Source organism: Melanotaenia boesemani, chromosome 22, assembly GCF_017639745.1.
Source record: "Melanotaenia boesemani isolate fMelBoe1 chromosome 22, fMelBoe1.pri, whole genome shotgun sequence".
NCBI lineage: Eukaryota > Metazoa > Chordata > Actinopteri > Atheriniformes > Melanotaeniidae > Melanotaenia > Melanotaenia boesemani.
This window is the reverse complement of record NC_055703.1, coordinates 4,985,196-5,004,255: the sequence shown is the minus strand read 5'-3', so window position 1 is coordinate 5,004,255 and position 19,060 is coordinate 4,985,196. Positions and strand designations below refer to the sequence as shown.

Below are 19,060 nucleotides of genomic sequence, written 5' to 3'. Positions count from 1 at the left end.
AATCCTTTCAATATCCCAGTAAAACAATCGATATGGTCCCACTTTGGAAAGTAATACATGTGCCTTTTTGCCTGCCCATGCCTCTTGCACGTCTAAAAAGAAGAACTCTATAAGGAAACATTTATGTACAACTGGTAAGTAGTGTAAGATATTGATTCTGTGGTGGAGGTTGCGGCCGCTGCTGCAGGGGAGGCTGTGGTGGAGGTTGCGGCCGCTGCTGCAGGGGAGGCTGTGGTGGAGGTAGAGGCCGTTGCTGCAGGGGAGGCTGTGGTGGAGGTTGGGCCGCTGCTGCAGGGGAGGCTGTGGTGGAGGTTGCGGCCGCTGCTGCAGGGGAGGCTGTGGTGGAGGTAGAGGCCGCTGCTGCAGGGGAGGCTGTGGTGGAGGCTGTGGTGGAGGTAGAGGCCGTTGCTTCAGGGGAGGCTGTGGTGGAGGTAGAGGCCGCTGCTGCAGGGGAGGCTGTGGTGGAGGTTGCGGCCGCTGCTGCAGGGGAGGCTGTGGTGGAGGTAGAGGCCGCTGCTGTAGGGGAGGCTGTGGTGGAGGTAGAGGCCGCTGCTGCAGGGGAGGCTGTGGTGGAGGTTGCGGCCGCTGCTGCAGGGGAGGCTGTGGTGGAGGTTGCGGCCGCTGCTGCAGGGGAGGCTGTGGTGGAGGTTGTGGCTGCTGCTGAGGGGAGGCTGTGGTGGAGGTTGCGGCCGCTGCTGCAGGGGAGGCTGTGGTGGAGGTAGAGGCCGTTGCTGCAGGGGAGGCTGTGGTGGAGGTTGCGGCCGCTGCTGCAGGGGAGGCTGTGGTGGAGGTAGAGGCCGTTGCTGCAGGGGAGGCTGTGGTGGAGGTTGCGGCCACTGCTGCAGGGGAGGCTGTGGTGGAGGTTGCGACCGTTGCTGCAGGGGAGGCTGTGGTGGAGGTAGAGGCCGTTGCTGCAGGGGAGGCTTTGGTGGAGGTTGCGGCCGCTGCTGCAGGGGAGGCTGTGGTGGAGGTAGAGGCCGCTGCTGCAGGGGAGGCTGTGGTGGAGGTAGAGGCCGCTGCTGCAGGGGAGGCTGTGGTGGAGGTTGCGGCCGCTGCTGCATGGGAGGCTGTGGTGGAGGTAGAGGCCGTTGCTGCAGGGGAGGCTGTGGTGGAGGTTGCGGCCGCTGCTGCAGGGGAGGCTGTGGTGGAGGTTGCGGCCGCTGCTGCAGGGGAGGCTGTGGTGGAGGTAGAGGCCGTTGCTGCAGGGGAGGCTGTGGTGGAGGTAGAGGCCGCTGCTGCAGGGGAGGCTGTGGTGGAGGTAGGGGCCGTTGCTTCAGGGGAGGCTGTGGTGGAGGTAGAGGCCGCTGCTGCAGGGGAGGCTGTGGTGGAGGTAGGGGCCGTTGCTTCAGGGGAGGCTGTGGTGGAGGTAGAGGCCGCTGCTGCAGGGGAGGCTGTGGTGGAGGTTGCGGCCGCTGCTGCAGGGGAGGCTGTGGTGGAGGTTGTGGCCGCTGCTGAGGGGAGGCTGTGGTGGAGGTTGCGGCCGCTGCTGCAGGGGAGGCTGTGGTGGAGGTAGAGGCCGTTGCTGCAGGGGAGGCTGTGGTGGAGGTTGCGGCCGCTGCTGCAGGGGAGGCTGTGGTGGAGGTAGAGGCCGTTGCTGCAGGGGAGGCTGTGGTGGAGGTTGCGGCCACTGCTGCAGGGGAGGCTGTGGTGGAGGTTGCGACCGTTGCTGCAGGGGAGGCTGTGGTGGAGGTAGAGGCCGTTGCTGCAGGGGAGGCTTTGGTGGAGGTTGCGGCCGCTGCTGCAGGGGAGGCTGTGGTGGAGGTAGAGGCCGTTGCTGCAGGGGAGGCTGTGGTGGAGGTTGCGGCCACTGCTGCAGGGGAGGCTGTGGTGGAGGTTGCGACCGTTGCTGCAGGGGAGGCTGTGGTGGAGGTAGAGGCCGTTGCTGCAGGGGAGGCTGTGGTGGAGGTTGCGGCCACTGCTGCAGGGGAGGCTGTGGTGGAGGTTGCGGCCGCTGCTGCAGGGGAGGCTGTGGTGGAGGTTGCGGCCGCTGCTTCAGGGGAGGCTGTGGTGGAGGTAGAGGCCGCTGCTGCAGGGGAGGCTGTGGTGGAGGTTGCGACCGTTGCTGCAGGGGAGGCTGTGGTGGAGGTAGAGGCCGTTGCTGCAGGGGAGGCTTTGGTGGAGGTTGCGGCCGCTGCTGCAGGGGAGGCTGTGGTGAAGGTAGAGGCCGTTGCTGCAGGGGAGGCTGTGGTGGAGGTTGCGGCCACTGCTGCAGGGGAGGCTGTGGTGGAGGTTGCGACCATTGCTGCAGGGGAGGCTGTGGTGGAGGTAGAGGCCGTTGCTTCAGGGGAGGCTGTGGTGGAGGTAGAGGCCGTTGCTGCAGGGGAGGCTGTGGTGGAGGTTGCGGCCACTGCTGCAGGGGAGGCTGTGGTGGAGGTTGCGACCATTGCTGCAGGGGAGGCTGTGGTGGAGGTAGAGGCCGTTGCTTCAGGGGAGGCTGTGGTGGAGGTTGCGACCGTTGCTGCAGGGGAGGCTGTGGTGGAGGTTATTGTAAATGTGGTTTCTGGTGAAGTAATGACTGTTGTTTGGGATGGTGATTCTTTGGCTGATGTTATTGTCATGGCCTTGATTTTGTGAGGAATTCTTGGTTGTTTTTCCTTTGAGATTTTTAAATGATCACTGTTAACTTTTTTGTAGACTGTTCCATCCTCTCCCTGTAGGTCGACACTTTTCCCTGAATATCTATGATTGTGAAAGCGCCTAAGAAATTTGGATCTAGCTTGCCGCCTTTTCTTTGTTGGCTTCTGATATTTTGCCTCCACACTTTGTCCCCTTTTTTAAAGGCTGATTTTGAGGTGCCCTGTTTCACTTGTTTGGTCATTCGCTCCTGCTGTTTGTTGATATTGCCTTGAACAATATCCTTCAGCTCATCAAGATGTTTTATGTCCTGGGATAGTGTCTCCTCAGCCACTACAGTCTCCACACTGCTATCTACCTATAAAAAAAATCCTTTCTTTCAATATGGTGTCAACATTACATGTATAGTATAAAACTAAAAACAGACATGGGTTTACAAACCTGGAAGTGCTCTGGAACCTGAGACGGGTACCGAGCCTCTCGACCGAACATTAAAAAATACGGGGAGAACTTTGTGGTTATCTGCTTTTTTGTACGCAGACCAAACATAACTGGATCTAAGTATTCATCCCAGTTTTCCGGCTTCTGTTCCACCAGTTTGCAAAGGGCTCTAAAAATAAGAAACATAATTCTTCTGAAATTGCATCTCCCAAGAACCATCTCCACGTAAACTTGCATTTACTGCTATGACACAGTTAGTAGTAATCATGTAATTTGCTTTACCTTTGTATGGTGCCGTTCATCCTCTCTACCAGTCCATTCGTTTGAGGATGGTATGGTGAACAAAGACTTCTTTTTATTTGCAGTCTGGTGCACACAGTTTTGTTTATCTTTAGGTAAAAAGAACAAATTAGACAGCCATTTGTGTAGATGGAAGACGGACACAAATGTAGGCAAGTGTCTCCAAGCAGGCTAGTGTAACAAAATAAGCTCTTCAGTAGTCAGGAGGTCAAATGTACTAAATTTCCCAAAATAAACTAAATATCTCAAGAAAACAGAATACACTTGTTTTTGCGGAGAAGAAACACACCAGACAACTGCAAAGAAGATCAGATAATGAACAAAAGAACAATGGAAGGCAGGGCTATATATACAATGAGGAGAAAATTACCAAAGACATACATCAACAAAAACAGAATTGGGCTTCAAATAAGAGGGATAGACAAAAGCAAGACTAAGACCAATAAGTAAAATCCGAACAGAAATTATGAAAAACATTAAAAGGCAGCAATAACTTAGTAAAAAAAAAAGTGTTGTAAAAAAAAAACACACCACACTAAAAACAGATAAACCACAAGATATACAATATCCAAAAACAGAAATGCAACTTTTCACTGAGGATATGAATTAGGGGAAAGGTACTTGTGATCAAACCACGTGCTGACACTTATGATACTGGAACACTCTTCAAATTTACCTCATTCACAAACTCTGAGCCTTGATCTGTAAGGATCCTCTTTGGAGCTTCAAACTGGTGGAAAAATTTGATAATGCAGTCGGTAACTTCAGCTGCGGTCTTGTTGCGAAGACCATATGCTTGGGGCCACTTGGTCATGTAATCCACCATGACACAAATGTACTGACATCCATTTTTGGTGGTCTTCAGTTTCCCGATAAGATCCATCCCTACCAGCTCAAAGGGGTGTGATTCCTAAAAAAAAAAAAAGTACAAAAATGAACATTTCATTGTTGATTTTTTGTTTATTTAAACTAGGATTTTCAGAGAAAGTAATACAGGTTGAGTAAATTACTGTTTCCAGGAGAAAACCATTTCCATGATGAGAAAACACACTAAAGACGGTCTTTTGTAAGCTTATTTTGAGAAATGAATCTACATCTACGACAGACAGACACCATGTGCAAAAATTGGTCCTATGAGGGATGCATGATGTATGAGTTTTACTGTGAAACCTTTTCTGAATTTCTGAAAGGTGTTGTTCTGAAAATAGTTAATGTTATAAATGCCATTAATTTGTAATGTTCAAGAATGGTGAACAATTTAAAGTTGATAAAACTGTATTACAAAAAGTATACAGTAATAATAATGATCAGAAAATTAGTTTTGTTCTAGAATATCATTGCATTATTGCTGCTGTACCTGAGGACATGTTGAGTTTCTTCTTAAACTTTTTTTTCATATCTCCTTACTAGCTGATTTCAGTAATAGGATGAAACATTTTTAAACACTGTGGTTGTGCAACCAACATTACCTCTGGCAGTTTTTTTTTCTTTCTCTTTTTTTTTTATTTGTTACATTGCATAAAAATACTTTAAGTGCATGGTTGTTGATTACGCTGTGTAAACAGATTGTAATATCTTATAACATATGATGTAATCCTGGAAAGATGGGAGCCAAATCAACAAATCCACATCTTAAACTATTCTTGTTTTAACTGCACCACTGTCTGCAAAATTTAAACAACACAAAATATTAAATCTGACAACTAAAATGCATTTTGTTTGCATTTGTAAGAACAACAACAGGCACACACACACACACACACACACACACATTTCATACCAAATAGCTTTATGTGCCCAAGGATAAAGTAAATAGGGGCATATTGTATTTATTGCATTTTGTAAAAAAAAAAAAAGCAGGAATTTGTGAACTTATAGACATACATTAAGTATGAACTTAGTTTACCTTTATTGGGGTGTACTTCACCTCCTGTTTGATAACATGGCCTGCTGCCTGGCACACTGCACATTCTGACACCTGTTAAAAAGATGAATTAAAAAAAAGTCAGTTGCCTGTGTGGTGACATGTTTTGGTACTGTATGTTGCATTCCACTATTCTATAGAGATTTCATCCTTTTTTCTTTTTTTTTTTTTTTTTTTTATTTAGTTGGTCAAATGAGCTCAAACTTAATCAAAAATCCATCTTTCAGTAGCTATACTTACCCAGGTATCTATATCAGAAGACATGCCAGGCCAATAAAATCGTTTGGAAATGGCATCTCTGGTCTTCTTTTGTCCAGTGTGAGCACCTGTGGGACTATCGTGAAAGTCCCTAAAAATAGCGTTTGCCTCCTCTGTGCCTTTTACGACTTTAATTTTTTAATGATTGAAGCCTTTGACATAAAACAGAGCTTCTTCTACAAGATAATAAAAGCAAGACAATGAAACGTTTGCTTAAGCAGTTGTATGATTTTCCTTAGTTGCTAAATTGATATGCAATACATTTAAAAAGTAGCCTATACATGAATGCATGCTTCAGGTTTTTCGGCTTAAAGGAAATTATTATCTCACCTTCAATTACAAACTTTGACGCCTTTCGTCGAACTTCATTTTTCTCTTTTTTTGAAATGCCAGCAGGGTATTGTTTTTTGGCGATATAGTCAAAAATACATTTGTAAAGTAAGGGATCCATTGCAGCGCAGTGAACTTTCCGATATTGGCCTTAAAGGATGTTAATTGTTCCCATGATGCCATCTGATGTTGGCCTATCTAAACAAGTAATAGGTTAAAGTTTATTTAAATGTAATACTTTAAACTGTGATTTTGTCTAATAAGAGTTAATTAAAATTTTTATTAAAAATGCAGGGATGCAAATGATCTACCTCAATTAGCCTATATGTGTTACAGTCTGTCCTGCCACTCCTCCAGCACTCCCCTGTTCTGCCGCTCCTCCATTCACTCCTCACTTCCCTGATCCTCCACACCAGTTCCAGATCCGCTCATCATAATCATGTCTGCCACACCTGTTCCCCATTGACTCTCCAGCCCTTATATACTCCACCAGTTCAGTCACTCCTTGTCGGACCTTAACCTACACATCAAGGACTCACTCCTTCTCCGTTCCTGGCTTCCGCAACCCCATTACCACTTCCAGTATGGGTATCGGTATGATCCTTCCTCTGAGTTCTGTTCTGTAATAAAGTAGTTAACCTGCTCTTGTCTCCTTGGAGTCCTGTGTAAGAAAATGTAAAATAAAGTCTAAATGGGGTGTTTGCGGTGTTCACCATAGCATATTGCATCATTTTAAAAACCTGTAAGCTAGTGTAGTCATTGGGTTCTACCACTGTAATGCCTTGGTGATAAAATGTTTGACTGTCAGTTTTTAACAATTGCACACGCACGTTCGAAATCACTAGTCACTCATCAGCCTGGAAAATGTCATTTAGATCTTTATTGGAAATGAAGGGGGTTGTAGCTGTTGTAGCTTTAGTCTTAGTTTTAGTCTTCAGGATGAAAATGTTCATTAGTTTTAGTCACATTAGGGTCATTTCCAAGTTTGTTTTAGTGGAAGAAAAGATCTCAAACAGGTTTTCGTCAAATAAAAAAACAAATAATTTAATACATATTAAAAAGTGGAATCGAGGTTGATAGGTTATAACAAGTTAACCTTAATGCTTTTACATAATAACCAGATCCTTTACCAGACTGAAAGTTTTAGCCGAGACTTTCCCATCAACAGGGATGAAATGCTGCCGTGTTACTTACCTGCTGCTGGACAGAAACCTTTTATTTCTATATTTCATCATTTTTCATGAATTCATGCCTGACTTCATCATACAAACATGTCACACAAGAAAATAGATCTATAACTTCAACATACAGCAACACATTGTGAGCTTGTTGTTTGGTTATTTTCATCAATAACAAAATTAAAAGGAATGTTTTTAGACTTAGAAGGTTTCCAACCAACAGCAGATACTTTCTGATCTACTTAGGGTGATGCTTTACACAGAAAAAGTTCTAGCTGTGGAATCAATTACTCCAGAAAAGCAAAGAGCAACAACATCCTTACTTTGGTAACTGTGGCTTTATATCTGAGAATTTGAAGTGAAGTGTAAAACTCCACCCTGAACACACACATGTCCAAAATATGAGCAAAGGATGAGGAACACATGCTCAACTTGACCTGGTCTGCCAGAGAAATTATGATGGATTATAGTTAAAATATGTCCATATATCGTTTCATCACTTCTACCAAACCCCTTCATCCACACTGCCGTTTTTAGCTCGTCATCGTCATGAAAAAAAGGTTCATCAACGGAATAAATTCATCATCATTGTTGACGAAAACAACACAACACTGGTTCCCACCATCCAAAGACATGTTAGGTTTATTGGTCACTCTAAATTCTCCCTAGGAGTGTGTGTGTGTGTGTGTGGTTGTTTGTCCCTCTGTGTTAACCCTGCGATGGACTGTGACCTGTCCAGGTGTACCTGCCTCTCACCTGCTAAATGCTGGGGTAGGCTCCAGCTTACCAGCAACCCTTAATGCACAAAGTGGTACAGAGAATGAATGAATAAATGAATGAATATCTGGTTTATGTGGTAGAAATTAAGCTCTACTATAACTTGATTTCATTGGAAGACACAACACTATATTTTCTTTTCTTTCTCAAGTCCACGTAAGACTCTGCTGGACGTACAAGTAGTGCAGGTCCAGTTAGTGCTGGAACAAGAGCCAAGATCACAACAAAGAATGGACTTTTACCCCCCATCACAGAAAACGTGCCGCTCACACCAGAACTTACACCACATCCGCCTCTAAGGCCCCACCCCCCAGAAGTAACTAGACCTGGAACTAGTTCCTTTGAGAAAATAACCGAAGTCAAACCAACACCTGAGATGAGGACAAAGCAGACACCTTTACCCCCCACCACAGGTGATGTGCAGTTACACCCGCCTCTCAGGTCAGGACCATCAGAAGTAACTGAACATGAAATAAGATTGTTCACAGAGAACACTGCTGAACAAAGACCTGTGAAAAAAACAAGACACCTTTACCCCCCATCACAAGAAAATAATTACTTAAATGTGTCGTTAAAGTGAGAATTAAATTAATGGGTTATTAATATATATAAATACACACACGATTATTTCACTATTTAATTATTTAAAGGTCCTCTGTTGCAGTGCATCATGAATTTATTTTTTATTATTTATTTTATCTGTCAGCCTAGCTCATGTTGCGATCCATGACAGTAAAATGGGCTATTTAAAGCCAATAAAGCATTGTAATTCTAAGATAATGGTAAGAACACTTGTAGAAAAAAAAAAAAAAAGAATGCCATCAAATACCCTAAAACCAATATGATTTTTTAAAAAGCGTTTAACCTGTAACTTATTGCTGTGTCATGGTTTGGCGGGTTTGACTGGTGATGCCTACATCAAAATCATTATGGTTTACCTTTCAGGACAGGGTTCTGAAACCAACAGGACTAAAACCTTTTACATTTTTACTGGTCAACCAATCAGATGTTCTGAGATCCATAACTAGACGCTCGGTGCAGTACAGGATGAGATTTTATTTCATTCTCAGTTTATCAGGAAAAAACAAGACAGAATTTCAGTCAAAACTTTGTCTGATGGCGTGTGCCAACAGTGTGGCGTCTGTCAACAATGTGGCGTCTGTGTGTGGTAGGGGCCCGGGGTGCAGCCAGGGCCCGAGGGGCGGTGGCACGTGGGACAGTTGGGGCCCGGGATGCAAGCAGAGGAGCACAGGGGCCAGCCGGGGCCCGGGAGGGAGTTGGGGCACAGGGGACGGATGGGGCCCGGACACAAGCAGAGGAGCACGGGGGCCAGCCGGGGCCCAGGAGCAGGTTGAGGCACAGGGGGACGGTTGGGGCCTGGGAGGCAAGCAGAGGAGCCGGGTGTCCAACCACGGCATAGCCGGGGTCCTGACTCAGCTCCTGCTGCTTCTTTTGGATCAGGTGGGCTCTGTTTCTTGAGGGTATCCCGGGCGATCAGGGCGGCATTGATTTTCACCTGAAGGTAGCTGAGATCATGCTGACAGATGGTTTTCTCCTGAAAGTCGCTGAGATCCTGCAAACAGACCAGAAGATCAGACTGGGTCATGTGGTCTAGTAGACCAGAGGTCAGCTGATGTTTATTACAGCACAGACCCGCCTGACTTAATCATAACACAAAAAAACAGAGTTTCCTGAAGAAGAAACTATCATTAGTTTTCAGCTTCCTGTTGTTTTTAAGCACAAGTAACCATTTTTGTGCAAAATGGCGGCACTAGAGAAGAGACTTGAAGTGGACATAGTCCTCACCTGTATGTAGCTGTCATTGGGCAGCCACGGTGACAGCAATGGAGCGACTTTGCTCTCCAACTTGTGGCATATCTTGATGCGACGCAGCATTCTCTCCTCCTGAAACAACAGAGGGTGGATAAGGATGGTGGTGGGAGTGATGGTGGATGTAGCAGTGGGCGCTTTCTCACCTTTGCGACGACGGCCTTCCGTTTTTTGGTGACAGCGTCGCCCGCATTGATGACCTCGACAAGCTGTTTCCTGGATGCTCTGCGATTTTTTTTTATCTGATCTCGGAGCTGCCCACACCTGTATTTCAGGATGGCGATGGTACCAGTCAGCTTCCGCTCCTTCACAACCATCTCTGCTACCGTATGATGCATAAGCACCGGAAGATGTTCACACCTTCTTGCAATGTTCGACTGTTTTGCAGTCTGGCAAACACAAAGGTCAGAAATTCTTTATGACCTTTGTCAGTCACATTCTTGCCAATGATCTGTGACACTGCTTTTAAGATATGGGCTGAGCAGAGGTGTATTACTGTAAAGGACTTCCACTCCTGCCTGCCATGGCAGACAGCAAAGCTTCTGTCAAGATAAGCCATGATAGACTCTCTGTTGAAGGCTGTGAGTACTGCCTGAATGAGTGCCCAACTGAAATCTGTTTCAACATAGCCCACATTCCTTCTTGTAAATTTGCATAACACGTGAAGGAATCTCATCAGCCAATGGGAAATTGTCGGCACTGTCTGGTCATTTGACACCATCTCTGCTACTGGTAGGGGCGGTGTTCCTCTGCCCTGCCCTGCCAACACCAGCGCATAGTACAGATTGCGTTTTTTTTGTTCAGGAATCTTGGACACAATGCTTCCAGTTGCATCTAGATAAAGATGAACTTTTTTCTTTTGTCGGAGATGTGCCAACAAAATGCCTATTCCTTTTTCTGTATACATATTAACACAGAAAGGCTCAACTTGAAAGCTCTGGATATAACCGGGCATGTAGATGAAACTTGTGTCGCATTCTTTCATGATCTGCTGGGTCATGTGAACCTCCATTAATACATTTTGATGAAGTTGTGCTGCCTTCCTGAACTCATATCCAATTGTTTTCAGGATATCTCTGTTTAGGGATTTCCAGCAGCAATGGCTTCTTTTCGTGTCGATCCTAATAAGTCATAATATGTTTGACTGACTCCTTGTGATAGTTTCTTCGCAATTTTCCCCCTTCTTAGGTTGGATGCTGGCCTCATCTTTGTATGGCTTCTAAGATGGTGAGCTTGTCCATGTCTACACACTCTCAGTGTAATTTTTTTCTGACCTCTTTGGGGCTTTTTAGCTAACCAAAAAGTGTAATAGGCCTTACATGTTGGGAAAGTACATACAGCCTTCAAGTGCAGATATGGGCAATTCCTTTTCCTGCTGCCTGCTGACTTCACATACTGATATTTGAAGGCTAGCACACAGCAAGGATTCTTCTTGCTGAATTCTTCATATATTTTGTGAGTCCAAGATGGCTTCAATTTTTTGGTTCCTTTAACTGGCCTGATTGATTCCCATGTTTTTTGATCAACTGACATTTTGAAAGTTTTAGGCAAGTTCCTTATTTCTCGTCTTAATTTTTTTTTTGATTCATCATTGCCTGTTAGTTTGCTTTTTGATTTGCCTGTCTGTTTGCCTATTGGCTTGCCTTTTGGTTTGCTGGTCTGTTTGCCTGTTGAGTTTTCAGCTGTATCATCTCCATTAACTTCTTCTGCATCAACACACAGTGCAGTTTGTCCTTGTTCTCAGAACCTCCTTCAGGGAATCATGATTGGGCGGAATGTGATGCAGGTACTCCTGAGCTGACTGTGATTCTTGTCCATCTTTGTTTATGTCAGGTTCCTCAGCTACAATGGGCTCTTGATTTTTTCTACTTTGTATGACTGTATAGATGGGTTGAACTTCTGTAAGGTCTTCAACTTTGTGTTCTTCAACAACTAAAAATGGCTCTTGAACATGAGCATCAATACTGGGCTGATGGCTTTTTGATGCTAAGAGGGGCTTTTTCTCTCCATCCTCTTCAGCTACTGAGAGCTCTTCAACTATGATGGCATCATGGTCCCTAAGTTGTGCAAGCTCTGCTTCTCTCTCTTGGGTCACGACAGGCTCATCGACTTGAGACCTATATTTTGCAACCTTTTGCCTAAGGCTTCTCCTGTTTTCGGACCATATTACCCACAACCAATGTCTTTTGGTCTTGTTTTCATTGTTGAAAAGTGTGTGACAAATTTCAGACCACACAGGTGAATTGTAAGATATGCCTGACTTGATGGATAAATTTGCCTTTGCAAATGCTCTCACAACAGCCTCTACTCCTCCGGCTTCCTCCCATACATCTGTCTTGTGCTTTCGTCTTTTCATTATCTAAAAACATGGACAGAATATATCAAAGCATTTTATAAAGTTCCTGAAAATTTTCGTTATATTTAAGTTCACAAAGTAGTATTAGTGGAGATGGGCCAGTCCGATACTTTGTATCCCTGCGGGGACAATATCAACCAAAATTAAAGCCACAAGTGGCTTTGAAGGCCCTAACACCTCTGCTAGGGCCCTAGGGGTGCTGCTCAGGCCTGTGTAGTGTGTGTGTGTGTGTATATATATATATATACGTATATATACGTATATGTAGCCTATATATGTATATATACGTATATACACGAATGTTATGAATATATGAATGTTTTTAATGGGTAGAAATACTTACTACTTAGGTTCCGTTTGTATTACAAATCAACCGCGTGATCCGTTGCACCACTAGTAGAGTGTTTGAGTTACTATATAGTTACTATATAGCTAACAAGTGTCAACTTCATTAGTCTACTGCAGTGCCGCGGTTAATTAATGCCTGAGCGCTGCTCATTAAAACAAAACTCCTATTGACCTTGAAAAATCAAAAATCAATTTATTCTCAACTACCTTTCCTCTTTCAACTCCACTTTCTCCTTTTGCGACTGATGCTGTCGAAGTCACTGTGCATTAGCAAAAAAAGATTGATTAAAGCCCTGTCACGCCCCCTTCCTCCCTCTCATGCCATGTTCACGTGCAAATCTTTAAATACGCTGCTTACTCAGGCTTCGGCAGCAGGGCAAGTCCAATTAAAATTCACAGAAACCCGTGAAAATGACATTTTCTTGCTGTGGCGCTGTCCACGGCTAGGCCTATGTAAAGGAAACACTGTAGGCTTATATGTGTACGTATATGCTGTATATCTATCTGTCTATCATATAGCCTATGCCTTTTTGAGTCTGAATTTTGAGATTTGGAGCGCATTCACGGCCACACAATGGGATATGATTGAAAAACAATAATGAAATGAAGAAAAAAAAAGAAAAAACATTACAATTACAAAAGGCGTTTGCACTGCCTTTGCTGATTGGACCTTATTTCTAAGTGTGTCAAATTCCACAGCTTATTTTACATTTTTAACTCTGTACAAGCTGAGATTTCTTAACTTCTTAATAAAATTCAGTATCATGAAAAATATAGCTCATGTTTTCCAAAAAACAACTTAGTAGCTTTTAGTAAACTTTAGTAAAAAAAACATGCTTCCTTACCTTCCTCACAAGCTGCTGTTTTGCCTCAAAACTCAAGAGCAAGTGGGTGGAGTATAAATTAATTTTATGGAAGAATGGGATTTTGAAGTTATAACATTTTCTCTGGAAATAAATAACCAATTACAATGAGATGTTACGAGTTGGGTTTCTATTCTTTTTTGTTCCAGCTTCTGTAATATTTTCTGGAGTCATAGACAATATTTAGGCCAGAGCATCGAAGGCGGTCCAAAGGCCTATTTAAATCGATGTGTTTATTGAAACCGTTGTTTTGTTCCCTTTTTCTCATAACATATTGATTACAAATTTGGAGGCCTTCGCGTTTGGGGGCCTAAAGGGTCAATTAATTGATTTTTAGTGAATATTTTCAGGTCATAAATGCATACTATGGGCATATAAAATACCATATCAAGATAAACGGACCTGTAGTAGATAGGACATGCTAAAAATGATGTACTACAGCAAAAAGAATGATAAAAAGTCAATTAATTGATTTTTAGTGAATATTTTCAGGTCATAAATGCATACTATGGGCATATAAAATACCATATCAAGATAAACGGACCTGTAGTAGATAGGACATGATAAACATGATGTACTACAGCAAAAAGAATGATAAAAAGTCAATTCATTGATTTTTAGTGAATATTTTCAGGTCATAAATGCATACTGTGGGCATATAAAGTACTTTATCAGAATAATCTCACTTGTAGTAGATAGGACATGATAAACATGATGTACTACAGCAAACAAAATAGTGAAAGATCATTTTTATCATTTTTGGTTACCAATTTTCATGACTTCATTTATGCTGAAACGTGTAATTTACACACGGTCCCTTAGTGACTCGACTACGGCGAGTGATGGTCGGTTTACAATGCGAAGTCGCTATTTTCTGGTAAAATTTTCAAATCGCAAGGACAGTTTACATAAATCTTGTAGTATATTAAAGTATGATAATGTATCTATAAGCTACAGTCTTTGACCAAGTTGGCACCGCCGTGGTCTGTGATTAGAAGCACAAATAAATACGAATGTCAAGCCAATATCGAATAACCAACCAACTTTACCGCCTCAGAATTACTAACACTCCTAACAACCGTAACCAAAAAGTTGTCACATGCATTAACAACATACTAGTACTTGCACACCTTAATATATTTATATAATCAGACAATGGAATTTACTATATAGCATTCATATTAATAAGACTTAGTGCAGTTTTTGTTATTATCCAGACTCATAGGGTAGATGTGGAACGGTGGAAACAGAAGAAGCAGAGAAGGAGAGGTGTATATGTTTCACCTATCTCCAAGCCCTTCCATTTCCAAAAAAAAGATATGAAGGTAAGGAAAGAACATGATCTAAATTTCTTCAGAGTGACACATTCTATCTTTCACTGGGTGTTTGAATTTTGTGCACTTGTCTGTATCACTTTCTTCACAACTTCTCAGCAGTCAACCATTCCTGATGTGCATGAACAGCAACCCTCCCCTCAACACGTGCCTTCACAGGTGAGTTAAGATTATGATGTACTTTATTTTTCTGTGTAGGAAAATTACATTTATTAATGTTTATAATGCACTGTGGAGTTAAAAATGCCAACAAATCTCCAACAAAAATCTTTTTTTTAAAAAAAATGTTATGCAGTTGACGTGAATAATCTGTTTATTTGAATTAGTTTGAGTTTTATTTGTTTTTTATTTGAATTAGACTTTTCAAATACATGCCAGTTTGCCTTTGTCTAATGCATATAATGTGTTCAGTTTGATAAAGAAGGACCTGGCTTTGCAACAATGCCCAGTGACCAGAAGAAACTTCCAATTGATCAAGAAGAGGAGGTAATGATCATCTTCCTAAGTAATAATGTTACTTTTAAGTTTAAGTACTTTTAAGTGTACATATTTAGATAAGCTTCATGTTATTCCATAAAACTTCAAACAATTTCAAATATATTGTTGTATACATCACTTCATGTCTTATTCCTGTCTTCCTTCTTTATATACTACTTAAATGTTTTTAACATTTAATTTTACAGCTTTTGTAAATAAAAGTTATATATAATTTATTACAAATATGTTAAAGCTGATCATTTAATAAGTTGTAAAATTGTTAATTTCTCTTTGCAGCTTACATCACTGTGGAAACGGAAGAACACAGAAGTGGTGGTCTCTGTGCTCCCCAGCCATATGAGGGGGAACAACCTGGTGATCCACCACACTGACCTACGAACACTGAGACCTCACCAGTGGCTGACAGGCGAGGTATACACAAAATACAAATCCAGCCATAACATTTTATTCATTTTTTTTTTGTCATGTTATTTGTGTTTTTGTTGGCTAATTTTGTGTCATATCTTCATCTGAATGATTGTCTTTAGGTTATTGAGGGCATCTTACACCTCTCTGCTCACCAGTACAAAACTGGAGACTCCATATACATTCTTAACCATTACACAGCAGGTGTGATACTCTTTGGAAAAAGAGATCAGCTCAGACATGCCATGCCAAAGGTACTTTTGTGTGTGTGTGTGTGTGTGTGTGTGTGTTTAATACTAGCAAGATTTCACTCAAATGATTAAACTTTTTCTATTGTTTAAATAGACTAAATTTGATGATTATCAAGCTATACTCTCCTTTGTCAACACTGAGGGAGTCCATTGGAAGTTGCTGGTTAGTGATTGTTGGGAAACTTGTATTAAGATCCTTTATTTTTTTTATTCTTTCTTTGTTTGAAATTGCTCTGAAATAACATCACATTTGTTGCAGTACATACTGCCAGCCACAAGCTCAGTCTTTCTGGTGGACCCAGCAGCTAATTCAAAAGAACAGCAACAGTCTGAAGAAGCTGCTAAAGAGTGCCGTAAGTCAGCAACTGAAAGATACAACATGTGCTACATGGTTGTTGTGCAGTGTTCCCCACTTGTCAGGATGACTCTCTGATGAGAAGTGAAGGAAAAACTGGATTACACTCACAATGGTCATTTAGATTTGTGTTATTGTGTTACTGAAGCAGTAGGAGTAGGTGAAAACCTCCAAAATAATACAAATAAGATTGTTTAATATTAATTTTTCAAATACAAACAGTGCATATTTTAGCTGCTTTATAAGCACACCATTAAAGTAAATAATCTTCAACTTATGAAAGTATTTTAACAGAAAAAAATTATTGCGCGTATAGTTTTCAACTGCTAACAAAAAATCTTTTACAACTTTTATTATTTTTTAATAAAAATGTATGCTCTTGCCATAACATTTTTTCATCATTATTTAATTCAATTTTGTAAAAGAAAATTGCTTCATACATACATTCAAAATCCAAAATTGTGGAGCCTCACTGAACACAACACAAGCAATGACGTTACACACAGTACTAAGAGTTGACTGAAACAACAAGCATTGTATAGAAATTTTCGGAGATGAGAGTAAAATTTTCTCCTTTTCTTAAAATAACAGTAAGGCAAAGGCAGACATCTCCAATCCTGTAGTGCTGTAAAAGTTATTCTGTGCTTTGTGGTCTAAACGGTATTTTATTCTCCCTACATGTTGTAAAATAAGAGACTCTTCCACTTTGTTTCAAGGGACTTCTTCAAGATGAGAACAGTTTGCTATGGCAAGGAGAACTGGGGGACTATCAAGTGGAAAGGCACAACCATGCAGCATCCAGTTCAATGTGACAGTAGCAGTTGTGGAGTCATTGTCACCATGGTAACTCTGTACTTTACTTCTTCAACTATGATATCGTCTATTTATTTCTATATATGTTACTTGAGCAAGCTTCAGAGATATCTTCTTTCTGGCTTGTAATTTGCTTCTAAATGCAAATAACTCAGCACAGATTAAATTTTTTCAATATATGTGTTTGTTAGATGGCAAAGGCAGTGATGGAGGCCTTTCCTGCTTTGCCTGTACTGTCTTTTGGGACATCCAGGAAAGAGATGGCTTGTGAGAGGAGAAAGTTGGCTTTGTCTATACTTAATGGTTCAGGTTTGTAAGTCTCTTGTTCTTATGTTATATAATGTATAAAACTCATCAGTGAGTAGTTAGGGAGACTGACTTGCAATAATTAATGAATTATTCATTTAATACAATCCAATACTTGAAAACAAAAGGAACTACCTTTGAAACAGCCACATCCTCTGGCATTGGCAGCCTACAGCATCACTGTCTATATACATAAGCCCCAATCCAAACCTCTAATCTTACATAAACGCATAATGAAAATATTTAGTGTATCGGTTATTTCTTTGGTAAATCTAAGAATCAATATATATCATAGTTTGTATTAGGAGAAGAGGAATTTCAAAACAAATACAGTGTTCCAAGCAGACTGGAACACTTTAGTTTTGATTTATTGAAAATGAAGAAACTTTTTTTTTTTTATGGTATCTGGTATCTTATCATGTCACTTCTAACCCCATCCCAGTCCTCCAATTATTACCAGAGTTGATTGAATTTAAGTAATATATTTGAAAATCCATGTATTATTGAACTGTAGTTCTGCTGCCAGTATAAAGCTAACTCTACTTACTGACATACAGTTTGTTCTTTTCTTGCAGTGTTTGATATGGAGAATAATTGCGCAATGTGCGCTGTCTCAAAGCCCCCAGGAAAAGGACCTCCCACCACTGATTGGGTGGGTGCTTGTACACTTTTGATTGAGCATTTATAATTGGGGTTCACCATATATTACCACAATAAGTAGAACATGTATGCTATCTATTAAAATGTGCAAATCAATTTGGTATATGTGGACAGTTACATTTTTTGGACAATTGCTCTTCTATTAATCTTCATGGAAGATTCTGGGATAATGATACTACGATATACTGTAAAGATACAAAAGTAACAATTTCTCAAGTGCATGGTAATGGCTTTAAAATGTACACATATAAAGAATAGAATATAAGTTGTGATAACACATTTTAATTTAAGGAAACAGACTTTTCTAATTATATACACAATGAAAACTTTAAGTTGATATTGATAATGTGTTTTAATTTTTTTTAGTCAAGAGTCATCATTCTAGGTGTTGGGAGATTTAGAGTGATCAATGATTTAATCAAATTAGATACAATATGGAATAATTTTCAACATAGGGTATATAGAAGAAATAGGAATGTATGATTGCTTGTGAGTTTTAGGTCACCTTTATGAGCCAGGTCCTGCTGCCGCCTTAACTGCTTGCTCAGGGGTCAGGCTCTGTCTTTCTGTAAAGTGTCTGGAGACAATTTCAATTGTAAAAGATACTGTATAAATAAAATTTAATTTAATTAAATATAGTTTTTATTTTAAAATTTATTTTATTTTACAGATACAGTGTGATACCTGTGAACGGTGGTATCATGAACAGTGCCTTGGGATGGACGAAAAGCAACTCCTAAAGGCCAGGGCAAGTGACTGGAGCTGCTCGGTCTGCATTTAGTGTAGAGCTCTGGCCACTGCATTCATGGGCGCTCAGTGAACAGTCATGCAGATCCCAACATGGAGCAAATAAAAAATTTGGAGAGAGACAGACCCTTCAGTACCGGCTACAGGCTAATTTGTGGGTTACATTAATCTTCTTGTTTACAGAAATCCAACAAAGCTCAGATTAAGTTATATTTTGAAATTTGTTAAGTGTTTGTGTGTGTTTTTATTGTATTAAAGGAATTCCAGTAATTGAAGCATGCAGTTAGTTCATCAATGATAGGTACTTTGACAGCTGATTACTCTGAAAGTACACAGTAGAAGAACTTCATATGACTTGTGGTGGTAGTAAACTAAGTACTGTATCTGAAAATATCAAAATCATTGACTACTTATGGACAGAAGATGTTTAATCTTTCTTTAAAGTTGGACAGAAATACATCAATTCGAACAGTGATGGGTACTTTGACAGCTGATTACTCTGAAAGTACACA

At 41.4% G+C, this 19,060-nt stretch overlaps 2 long non-coding RNA genes across 2 annotated transcripts; one reads left to right on the top strand and one right to left on the bottom strand.

Moving 5' to 3' along the window:
• Positions 1-9,226: 9,226 nt before the first annotated feature.
• On the bottom strand, positions 9,227-9,895 carry LOC121633219. The gene is made up of 3 exons (XR_006009017.1): positions 9,759-9,895; positions 9,589-9,687; positions 9,227-9,355 (listed from the first exon to the last, which is right to left on the bottom strand). It is a non-coding gene; the product is annotated as an uncharacterized LOC121633219 (long non-coding RNA).
• Positions 9,896-14,419: 4,524 nt separating this feature from the next.
• LOC121633338 lies at positions 14,420-15,327 on the top strand. Its single transcript, XR_006009043.1, has 4 exons — positions 14,420-14,504; positions 14,613-14,672; positions 14,925-14,999; positions 15,288-15,327. It is a non-coding gene; the product is annotated as an uncharacterized LOC121633338 (long non-coding RNA).
• Positions 15,328-19,060: the final 3,733 nt, after the last annotated feature.